Source organism: Carassius auratus, chromosome 24 (genome assembly GCF_003368295.1).
Source record: "Carassius auratus strain Wakin chromosome 24, ASM336829v1, whole genome shotgun sequence".
Lineage (NCBI taxonomy): Eukaryota > Metazoa > Chordata > Actinopteri > Cypriniformes > Cyprinidae > Carassius > Carassius auratus.
Window position 1 is genome coordinate 23,167,692 of NC_039266.1, and position 11,553 is coordinate 23,179,244.

Genomic DNA, 11,553 nt, shown 5'->3' on the forward strand with positions numbered 1-11,553 from the left:
TTTCGTTAACTTTACTTTATGAGTTAAAGTAATGTAAAAGCAGGTTTTATAGTGTAGAAAGGTATTAAAAGGCCTGCAGAAAGCCTGCTATGAATAGTTCTGTGTGTGATCGGTCCGTCTGGATTGCTCCGGGCTCTGTAAAACACAATTTTGTGGGAACGGAGCAGGTTAAGCTTCCCTGTTCCTCATCAGGAGTGTCAGATTGCCTGTCTGGGGCTAGCCGGTGTGTGTGTGTGTGTGTGTGTGTGTGTGTGAAACACTGAATTGCTCTGAAATGCTGCTCAGATTGAACTCAGAATGGAAACTGATGGTATTACAGAGCTGGTGCTCCTGAGGGAACAGAGCAGAAACTGGATCTACGTGTGTGTGTGTGTGTGTGTGTGTGTGTGTGTGTGAGTGTGTGTGTGAGTGTGTGAGTGTGTGTGTGAGTGTGTGTGTGTGTGTGTGTGTGTGTGAGTGTGTGTGTGAGTGTGAGTGTGTGTGTGTGAGTGTGTGAGTGTGTGTGCGTGTGCGAGTGCGAGTGCGAGTGTGTGTGTGTGTGTGAGTGTGTGTGTGAGTGTGAGTGTGTGTGTGTGTGTGAGTGTGTGAGTGTGTGTGTGTGTGCGTGTGCGAGTGTGAGTGTGTGTGTGTGTGTGTGTGTGTGTGTGTGTGTGTGTGTGAGTGTGTGTGTTTGTAGTGCTGTCAAACTATAAATCACCATTAATCACATCAGAAATAAACAGTTTTGTTTGTTTACATAATATATGCGTGTGTGCTGTGTTTATTTATTATGTAAACAAAAACGTTTATTTTGAAGGCGATTAATTGAATTGAAAAAAAGAAAGAAAAAAATCTATATAATTGAAAAAAAAATAGATAAACAAATTACAACACCAATAAAAAAAAACAATAATAGCAAATAGTATCATAAAATGCGTTATTTTTTTCCCCCACTGTATTTTAGATCTCATGCATTTAGAATGACATTTTTTTTGTATTTAATATTTTTTTTTTTTCCTCTTGTGAATATAATGCGTCATGTGTTTTTCATGTGTTCACTGTTTCTCTTGCGTTGTGCAGATCACATGCACAGCCCTTGAAGATGATTGTGGACAATATATTTAGTTTTTTTTTCATTTATTTTAGAATTTCTGTAAAATTCTAAAATAAAACAGAACATGTGTTTTAGTGCTGCTTTTAGGATTTGGTAAAACTCATTTAAAATGACATGAAACCTCAAATGCATCTGATAAATGATGTTTTCTTTCATCTGAAGTGTTGTAGGCTTGTATTAAGCGCAGTGCGTGCGGTTCTCCTGTGTCTCAGATCCCATGCACGGTCCTCGGCGGCTGCAGGTGGTGGACATCAAGTCCAAGCAGCTGACGGTGCGCTGGGAGCCGTTCGGATACAACGTGACGCGCTGCTACAGCTACAACCTGACGGTGCAGTACCGCTACACGGCTAACGGTAAAGAGGAGACGCGCGAGGAGACGTGCTACGATCCTCTGAGCGCCGCGCCGCAGCACACCATCCGCAGCCTTCCTCCGTACACCAACGTCAGCATCCGCCTGCTGCTGCGCAACCGCGAGGGAGTCAGAGAGAGCCAGGAGCTGCGCGTGCTGACCGATGAGGACGGTCAGTGACCACACGAGCTCAGAGACATCCACACACTACACACACTACACACACTACACACACAACACATTACACACAACACACACTACACACTACACACACTACACACACTACACACACTACACACACTACACACTACACACATTACACACAACACACACTACACACACAACACACACACATGTGCTTTACTGCTGCTTCTAGGATCTGGCTGCAAGCATCAGACTTATAAAACTACTGCTGAAAACAAAAACATTCATTTTAATAATATAATAAGAGTCCACATTGTTGTTTCATTTAAAAATCCCCTTTAACAAAAAAAAACAAAAAAATCTTAAGAATAAAAACATTTATCTTAAGTTTACATTAAGAGTCCATATGATAAACATTGATATTTGTGATAAAACTTAAAAAAAATAAATAAAAATACTACTTATATACATATATGTGTCTCTGTGTGTGTGTGAGTGTGTGTGTGTGTGTGTGTGTGTGTGTAGTGTGTGTGTAGTGTGTGTGTGTGTGTGTATGTGTGTGTGTGTTTTATGATTTGCTGTAGCTTCAGACAAAAATGACAAAACTTTTTAATTAAAAAAAAAATTATTATTATTACTCTTAAGTTTATATGTTTCATTCATAAATTCATATAAATTTTATATTGTGTTTTATAAAACATTTTATTTTTATTAAATAATATCAAATGTAAATTTTTATTTAATTTTTTAATGATTTGGCTGCAGCCGCACACATAGTTTAATTTATATATTTTCTTGCAAACATAAAATATCCATATGATAAAAATGGACTATAATAAAATGTTTGATTTGGCTTTGGCCTCAGACATTATTCTAGTTTAATTGATTACATTTTTTTAAATGAGTTTTTAATAAACCTTTTTCCCACTATGAAGAAGGTCATTAGTGTTGAACTTAATTCCATATGCATTCAGGAATGGCTTGGGGTCAAGTGTGTTATTTCTCCTGGACAATAGCATGTGTTTCTCCAGCGAGCTGCGGTCAGGGCTGAAGCTGGACTCTGGAGAGATGCTCACAGGTCAAGGAGCAGCAAACTGAACAGAAGAATAATCCTTCTCCTGCGAGGATCACACACTGAATACAAGAGAACATTGATTTAAATCACATCAGAGTCTATTCAGATCAAGACGGCTCTGATCAGCACACTCCTGCCATTTGCTCTTTTCTTCATTTCTTGTGTCTTCTGGTGTCTCCAGTTCCCAGCGCCGTTCCGCAGGAGTCCATCCAAGGAAGCACGTACGAGGAGAAGATCTCGCTCCGATGGAGAGAACCGCTCCAGACGTACGGCATCATCAAACAGTACGAAGTGAGTCGTGATTCCTTCAGCATTCGTCTTCCGCCGTATCTCATTCTGCGTGCTCTTAATTGACTAATCAATCTAGAGGAATAACCTTTAGATCTGAAGGAGCGAGCGTGTGAACATGATCTATTAGCAGCGCTGCTTTCTGATGGAGCTAGACGCCGTTCAGGTCAGAAGAGCCCAGAGTAATCCCACACCAGCTGACACAAATACAGTCTAGCAACATTTACACAAAGATAGGAAAATGTATGCATCGTCTGAAGCTGAATAAATGATCTCTCCAGTGATGTGTGGTTTGTGAGGAGAAGACAATATTTGTCTGAGATACAACTATTAGAAAATCTGGAATCTGAGGGAGACAAAAACATCTAAATATTGAGAAAATCATCTTTAAAGTTGTTCAGATGAAGTTCTTAGCAATGCATATTACTAATCTAACATTAAGTTCTGATATATTTACAGTAGGAGATTTACTAAATATCTTCATGAACATGATCTTTATTTAATATCCTAATGATTTTTGTCATAAAAGAGAAATGTATAATTGTGACTCATACAGTGTATTGTTGTCTATTTCTACAAATATACGTCTGTGACACTGATGACTCTTCTGTGCTGCAGGACACACATCTGAATGTGTAAAGGGTTTAGAAGGGTTTTCTGGTGAAAGGGAGCATTAGGGGAACATTCCATTCCATGCGGTCGCTATGGGAACATTACTCTCTGAACACTGTAACATTCTTGTTTTAAATGTTGCTACTTGTTTCGGAATGTTCTGAGAATATTCAAAAGTAACGTTCCTATAACGTTTGAAAAGTCATGGAATGTTCCCTTAATGTTCATATAACCAAGAAAAAACATTTCTAAAACTTTCAAATTTTTTTTTTTTTGGGGGGGGATTTTGAACAATCAGAAATAAAGTTTTAGTAACTTATAAAGATAGTTCGTCTTGTGTCGTCATGAATGAGTTTCTTTCTTATGTTGAACATAGAAGATATTTGGAAGAATGCTGCCAATCAAACACTTGACGGTACCCATTGACTTCCTATGCAAGTCATTGAGGACAAACAACTATTCGGTTCTTCAAAATTCTTCAAAATATTTTCTTTTGTGTTCAACACAATAATGAAACTCTGGTCTGAGTGTTGTCACCAAAAAATGAAAAAGGTGTTCACTCTCAGTTCATCAGAGATCAGGATGAGTTTTTTTCTTCATCAGGTTTGGAGAAATGCAGCACTGCATCAGTGTCTCGTCAGTGGATGCTCTGCAGTGAATGGGTGCCGTCAGAATGAGAGTTAAACACATAGAGTCTATAATCATAATAACACTCCTCCAGTGAAGAAGTGCATCTGCTGTTGTCTCTCACAGATTAGTTTAGATCTGTTTAATCGCTGCTTGATCTGTGCAGATTTCTCTCCTGATTCAGACCAGAACACTTTTTCACTGGAGGAAGTGTTATTCTGGATTATAGACTCTATGTGTTTGAGTTAAAATCATCTTAATGCTGGATGTGTTTCAGGTTTTGTCTTCTCCAGATGTTCACTGATGGACTGGAGTGCTGTGGATTATTGTGATGTCAGACGCTCATTCTGACGGCACCCATTCAGAAGTGACTAAACTTGTGTCTGTGTAATGCAAGGTCCTCAGAGACTCACAGTGCACAGCATTGTGAAGGGAAATGTGTTTGAGCGTCGTCAGTTATTGAAGCACGCTGAGTTTTGTGATGATTTCTGAAGCGCGTGACTCATTCTGGAAACTCGGAACAAAGCGCCGCTCAAAAGACTCATTGTTGCAGAACTTCATTTGTGGAAATGCGAGCAATTAAGCTGTCAGATTCACGTTCTGTCGTCGCGCTCGTCTTCAGGGAAGTGTCAGGGCTGTGATCTGTGATGTTGGTTTGGTTTCTGCAGGGTTGGAGCGATGCAGGTGTGTGTTCTGTCACTGGATGGGCTTGGCTTTGTGCAGTAATTGCAGTGACAGCGAGTCGCCCCAGTGCATTCTGGGTTAAGTGCTTTGCTCTGAAACACAGTAATGATGTGATGATGATAAATGTGCTGATCCGGGGTCAGGCCTCCATTGCACACACTTGTGTTTGTCTCGTGTCAGGTTCTGCATCAGTTGAGAGGAAATCTGCTGGGTTTTGGAGAACTGATTTAAACCCAGGGGTTTTCAGTCCTTTATGGGACATGGACCCCCAGCTAACATCATCCTCGTGTCAGTCAGGGTTTTTTATCATCATTGGAGTTTTATTGACTAGTTTTTATTTTCATTTTAAATTTTATTGAAGGTTTTCCTTCACAGTTTGCTATGCTTTTGTTTTTATTTATTTATTTGTTTTTAATGCATCTATATCATTTCCAAAAAATAAATAAAAATGTGGCAATTACTTGAAATAAAAATGTTTCATTTTAAATTAGTTTTCATTTTTAGATTTTCCATGTTCATATAAAATGTATTAATGTTTTTGTCATCTTATTGTGTGTTTTCATAATTTTTATTAGTTTTTCTAATATATATATTTTTTTAATATTTTAATGTTTTTAGATTTATTAACCAATGATAACCCTGATGTTAGACAGTTCTATAATTTCATGGATAAAAAGCCAATTTATATATAAACTATATATATTCAGTTTTTTTAAAAGAATTAGAACTTTTGTTAGGGGTATTTATTATTTTAATATAATTTGATATAATATTTAATATAATTTGTATTATTATTTATTTATTTTAATTACGCACGCACGTCCTTTCGTTTATTTTTATTTTAGTTTATTTTGATTTCTTTTAATATATTTATTTATTAACTGCATGTAATAAAATATCATATTTATTTATTTAGAGTAATATTTTATTTTTTTATTAATCCTGCTTTTTTCTCTGTACCCCAGTTCACTTCCTACTCAGAAACAAGCAAAATAATCTTGTTTTCTGTTTGAAATGATTTAGCTGTTGAGGAAAAACACTTAGTTTTGAGAGTGTTGGAAACAATGCTCTAAACTATAGACATTATTTAGCAATTCCTTTTGGTACCAGATGGAAAATATGTTCAGAAGTAGCTGAAATCATCATGAAATTAGCCAAAATAACTAAACTAAACAGACACACATGTGAATGATGGTCGAGTGGTGTGTACTTTTGCATCTTTGGCTTGAACTGGATGTTTAAGAAGTGCTCTGTTTTCTGTGCATTGGTGCCAAACAGCTCCTTCTTGCTGAATTGTCTGTGCATTGTTATCTCTCAGAAATATTCCGGAGTGGTTTTCCCGTGCGGATCAGCGCAGGTGTCGATCCATCTACCTGTCTTAGACTAATAGCAGAGAGCCTGTTGGTATTTCTCAGCGGATGAGTTCCCATCGCTGCTCTCTTTGTGACGGGGAATAGAGCGGCGTTATTCACATCAAGCCGCTCTGCTACTCTTCATCTAGTTACATTAGAAGTGCTCTCATCCGGGTCCTGCTCGAGCAGAAGAGAGGGAACGAGAACAAAAGTGAGGCTCCTCCATCGTAATAAAAGATCAGACCCACAAACACAAATCTGAATGTTTTAGAGCGTTCTGGAGCTCCAGACACACACCCGATCACTTCACATCAGCGATCCACAAACCTTTACTTATTTACTTTAGAAATAATTACTCAATATTTAAAATAAAGTTAAATAATATTCATATTGTATTAGAGTACTAGTGTGTGTGTGTGTGTGTGCAGGTCTTCTACAAGGCCGTCAGCTCCTTCGACCCGGCGTTTAATCTGTCCAATCAGAGCGGGAAGGTGCTGAAGCTCAGTAACGAGACGTCTCACGTCTTCACGGCTCCTGTATCCCGGATCCACGTACTTCCTTCACCATCAGAGCCAGCACCGTCAAAGGATACGGACCCCCCCACCATCACACAGTTCACCACCAAGATCTCCCGTAAGACCCTGTGTGTGTGAGTGTGTGTGTGTGTGTGTGTGTGTGTGTGTGTGTGATGTGCTCATTATGTCACCTGTCAATCATCACAGCGCCGCAGATGCCGGGATACGAGCAGGAGACGCCACTGAATCAAACCGACAGCACAGTGACTGTTCTACTGAAACCAGCAACGGAGCCGCGGAGCACCGGTCAGGTGAGCACACACACACACACACACACACACACATGACTGAAGCGTGTGACTGAGAACACGTATGATGTGAGATCAGCTGACCGTATGTGAGTCTGTTCCTGCGGCGTTTAAAAGCCTCCATTAAGATCCAGAGAGACGCCAGCGGGTCACGAACACTTTTAGTGCATTTAGAGAAGGTGCATAACAAAAGTTAAAGTTAAAGAAAGAGAACAGTCTTAAAGTGAAGTGTGAGGAACGTTCATGTAACTTTAGAGTCACAGTCTTCATCCCTTGCTTTATTTCCAGCAGGAAAGCTCGATGAATGAATGATGGAAGCATGAATAAACCACGCGTCTGTTTTTGCACTTCTGACTTCAGGGTGAAATATTCAGACGGTGTTGTTGTCCGAGGGCGTTTTAATGGAGGAGGACAGACGGGCGACAAAAGATGCGTTAGAAGCGTCTCACGAGTCGCATTCGGTCCAGAAACACTTTCTCTTCTTCACTTCTTCTTCATGCATGATTCAGCTTCAGGAGAGAAAACAGCCGATCATCTTAATGCGCTCCGGCAGGTCTTAATGAAACACACGTCTCCTTAATTACGGGGTAAGGGTGGGTTTTGTTTAGCGGCGGGGGGCGTGATTTCACACATTAAGAAGGAGATTTGGCTTTGGGTGCTTCAGTCCGGCGCTGAATATCTCCCGCTTCACGCTTTAGCATCAATCAACAATAACTCAGAGCTAAATAAAAATGTATAAATAAAAATGAAAATGATAACTACAATATCAAATGTATTTCAAATAATAAAAAATAATAAAATAATGCTGGTCAAAATCAGTATCACAATATGATTATTTTTGTTATAAATTCAACAAAGAAATTGTTTAATTAATAATTATATTCATATCTTCAGTGCAAAAAAAGTCTTGTTCTTCCTGCAGAATGTTTTTTTTTGTTATAAATAAATATTTTAATGAAATACTTTGAATGCATAAATAAATAAATTATCTTTATTGTTTTTATTTATTTATTTAGTTTTGTATCATTTCATGTAAAATATACTGAAAAATTAAATATAAAAAAATAACATTTAACCACAAATTTCCATTACTTGCATGCATAAATAAATAATCGTTTACTGTAATGCTTTTTTTATTATTATTTTTTTATCATTTAATAAAAAATGTACTAAAAATACTAAAATATTTTGGTTTTAAATTGCATTTTAAAGGCCAATTTCCATTAGTAAATGGAATTAAATTATCTTTACTTTAATGGTTTTTACTTTTAGTATTTTTTTTATTATTTTTGTGTAATTTAATTTTTTAAATGGACTGAAATACTAAATATTTTTTAAAAATTGGATTTTTACCCCAAATATCCATTACTTGCATGCATAAATAAATAATTTTACTATAACGCTTTTATTATTAATTTTTGTATCATTTAACTTTTAAATGTACTAAAAATCAACAAATTTAAAAAATGTGTAAAAAATTGCATTTTATCCCAATTTCCATTACTTGCATGCATAAATAAACAAATAATCTTTACTGTAATGCTTTTACAATTTTTTTGTATCATTTTAATTTTAAATGTCCTAAATAACTAAAATATATTTTTTAAGTTATGCAAAATTGCATTTTACCCCAAATTTCATTACTTACCTTGCATGCGTGTATGCGTGCATGCATAAGTAAATAAATAAAAAGTATAATTTTGAAATAAGATGTGTTGTGTAATGAGTATCTTCAGCGTCTGAGAATCAGTGTGACGTTATTGAGAGCAAAGCCACAGCGGCTGTATGTTTCCGACAGAGATCTCTGAGACTGAGACGGTGTTCAGGTGAAGCCGGGGGGAAATTAGGAAACGGCGAACAAAGTGGCACAGCTGGGTGAAAATAGAAATGTGTTTTAAACGCTTTCACATTCCTGCTCTATTTCTGGCAGAAATTGGTCACAGCTGGTTTGAGCCGAGGTGTTCTTATATTCCGGATGCGTTGTAAACTGTCAGGTTCAAACAGCAGGATGTTTCCTCCTCATCATAAATGTGATTCCCGCGATCGCTTCGGGACCGGGACGGGGCGTTCAATACAAGCGTGTGTGACTGAAAAACACACATCTTAATTCAGTGTGATTTTCATCACTATCAGCTTTTGATGTGTGTGTATGCATATATGTATGTTTTGTGTGTGTGTTTCTGTTTCCCATTACTGTAATTACAATTATTACTATTATTATTATTATTTTATATTATTATTTTATTTCACATATTTTTATTTTGATTTACTTTTCAATAAAATTTTTAATAAATTGTATAAAGTTTTACTTAAATTTTTACTGTAATGCAAAATAGTGTCTAATTTAATTATATTTATTTTTCCTATTACTGCAATTACTACAGTTACAATTAATTTAGTTATTATTATTATTTAGTATTAGATTACTTTTTAATTTAATAAAATTTTATAGTATTTTAGTTTGGAAATGGAAATGATTGTGACTATAATCTAAGTAGTAAATAAAACAAAACAAAAAAATTATAAAAACATCACATTTTACCTTAAATTATCACTACGGTAATGCAATATATATATATATATATATATATATATATATATATATATATAATATTATTTTTTAAATTTATTATTGATTATATAGAAATGTGTAGACATTTAATATACTAATTTATATATTATTAATTTATTATTGATTATATAGAAAATGTGTAGACATTTAATATAATATTAGCATTTTACCCTAAATGCTTTTAATTAATTTAATTTAATTTATAAAATATTAGCATTTTACCCTAAATGCTTTTTTAATTTAATTTATTTAATTTAAGTTATGCAGTATATATATTGTCACGCACATATAAGATGTTTTATTCTATGCATTACTTCGACTGAAGATGTGCGTGGCTTCGTGAGTATCATGGTGTCTGTTTTGGCAGGAATTGGTCACAGCAGCTTTGCCTTTATATCTTCTGCGTGTAAACATGAAAACACGAGGTGAGATTAAACGGCAGATGTGTGACGCGGTCATGAATGCGAGTGCGTAGGACTGAACTGAATGCGAGCGTGTGTTGAGATGTCTTCTGAAGTCTGGCACAATAGTGTAAGGGGATCAGTGTGAACGCTGCTTGTTTCGGCCGTCGCCCCCACAGGTTTCCATGAGGAACGCTCCTCCGGCTCTCCTCTATTTCTGGAGACGATGGGATTGTTCTCGCTCCCGTCCCTCGGGGCAGCTGCTCTCTTCTTCTTCTGCTGTTGTTTCTTCTGGAGGCTTGGGTCAGAGCCGTGTCTCAGGAGAGTCTCTGCGTATCTCTGCGCATCGCTGATGATGACAGAAAGCAGCTTTTATTATTGCGTGGATTACATGCTAAGAAATCTTTATCCTCTTTTGATTTCCCCGGTTCCTCTTAAAGAACAGCAGGATGGTTTTACAGCCCCTGATCCTCCTTTTATGATCTTTTCTGTCACTTTAGGATATTTTATTCCAAAGTTGATTTTTATTAGCTTCTCTTGAAATCATAACAGCATTTTGTCTTTATAGAATTTATGACTTTTTAGGTGATTCTCAACTTCAGATCATATTCACCTCAGAAAGAAAGAAAATGAGGCCTAGTTTTAGAACCAGTATTTTATTATTATTATTTTTTTATATATATATTTTTATATATTGTGTATATATATGTATATATATATTTTTTTTTTCTGTATTTTTAATAAAATGTAATTAGATTTTTTTACATAAAATAATTATTTATAAAAAATTATATTTTACCTCAAATTATTTTTACTGTAAAATGCAAAATTTATGCTTTTTTTTTATAATACATTTTTAAATCACATTTACCCTAAATTTTCATTTCTCCTAAATCTGTATTTTTTTAAAGCATAATTTTAATAAAATGTGTGTGTAACCTTGTTGTAACCAACTGACCAATGAAAACTTTAAAAAAAAATAAAACTTTATATGTATAAAAAAAAATCACGTTACCCCAAATTCTCATTACTTTTATAATGTAAAAAAAAAAATTATTTTATGTAAGTATTATCTCAATGAAAAATGTGTGCATAGTACTTTTTTAATAAAAAAAATTTAATGCAAAAAATATAGATTTTTTTTCTTTATTTTTTAAATATCTTATTATTTGAAAAAAAAAAATTTTTTTAAAATAAATGGAAAATTTGTGTGTGACGTTATGTTCATGTTAACCAATTTTCCAATGAGTACTTTTTACCATAGTACTGTACATAATAGGAAAAATTTATTTTATTTGTATTTTTTATTTTTTATGTTTGTGATTTTATTTTTTTTTTTTTCTCTCTCGTCTCTGATTCTCGGCCTGTACGTGTTCCTGAAAGTGAATGTCTGTCTTTGCTCTGATCCTCAGCAGGTGTAAATCTGGCAGCTTTATGAAAGAGGGAGTAAATCAGGGATCTTTAGAGATGCTGTTAAATCTGCTGGACACACGAGTCTGATCAATACATCCAGCGCTCGGCCTTAACTTCACA

The 11,553-nt window shown here is 35.4% G+C and overlaps 1 pseudogene; it reads left to right on the forward strand.

The window, feature by feature from the left end:
• The window catches only part of LOC113042671 (receptor-type tyrosine-protein phosphatase mu-like), a 673,064-nt pseudogene extending 665,963 nt beyond the window's left edge, over positions 1–7,101 (forward strand).
• Positions 7,102–11,553: the final 4,452 nt, after the last annotated feature.